Genomic DNA, 1,056 nt, shown 5'->3' on the forward strand with positions numbered 1-1,056 from the left:
CCCTAATCCCAACCACCCTCCATTACATACAAACTACTCGGCATTCTTAAGGAATGCAGAGATTTTATTCTACTTGGCCCGAGGTTACGAACAAAGCAGACAAACGTTCCATAGTTCATTCTCGAACTTAGTCTAAATCTTAACTCTAAAGCGCATGTATGAGATTGAACTATGGAACTCTGTCTCCCGAACAACGATCGCGTTAACATTCATGCAATCCGTACCATCATACAATCATACATTTCGTACATTATGTACATTGCATTCAATCGTACATTACATCCATTACATATAATCGTAAATTACATACATTACGTACAATCATACATTACATACGAATGCAAATCATACAATATGTCGCAATCACTCGCATTTCTTCATACTAACCACACTCTCATCTAACATGAAAGTTACGCTACAATTGTACAATAATTCGCAGCCCTAAAACAGCGCATTTTATATCAAAGACACGTTCATCAAACTTTGAACGAAATAAGGAATACGAAACTATCGACACGCTTCAATATCGTGCTTTACAAGGGATATAACGCGAAATGAAGCCAATGCACTAGAGTAGAGTTTCCAGCTTTCGTTGTCGGTGTGCCAAATCAAGGTTCGAGCACTTAGAGGCAAGTAGTCCAGTTCAACCCCCAACGACACAGTGGGGTTCCGTGGGAACCACTGGAGTCGGATTACAAAGGACTAGACTACATGAACCTCACCTCGTTCTATTCGAACGAGGCTGCAGTTCCCCGATTTGACATACTGACGACGATTGTTGGTAGCTCTACTCCAGTGCAATCACTGTAACGATAGTAACAAAGAACGAAAGAAGAGAAGAGAGGAGGGATTCCTAATTTCGTCTCAAGTTAATAAACGTGTCTTTGTACAGAATGCGCTCACAGTGAATTTACAAATATTAACTATTTTATAATTAACTAAAACTAATCGCACGCAACTTAAAACTAAACGCCTGCAACTTAAAACTAAGACGCACGCATCCCACGATGTCCCTGCGAGATCCCTCGTCGTCCATCGGTGGCCCGCTGGGGGCCC

The sequence above is a fragment of the Frieseomelitta varia genome, unplaced genomic scaffold (genome assembly GCF_011392965.1).
Source record: "Frieseomelitta varia isolate USP_RPSP 00005682 unplaced genomic scaffold, Fvar_1.2 scaffold_295, whole genome shotgun sequence".
Taxonomy (NCBI): Eukaryota; Metazoa; Arthropoda; class Insecta; order Hymenoptera; family Apidae; genus Frieseomelitta; species Frieseomelitta varia.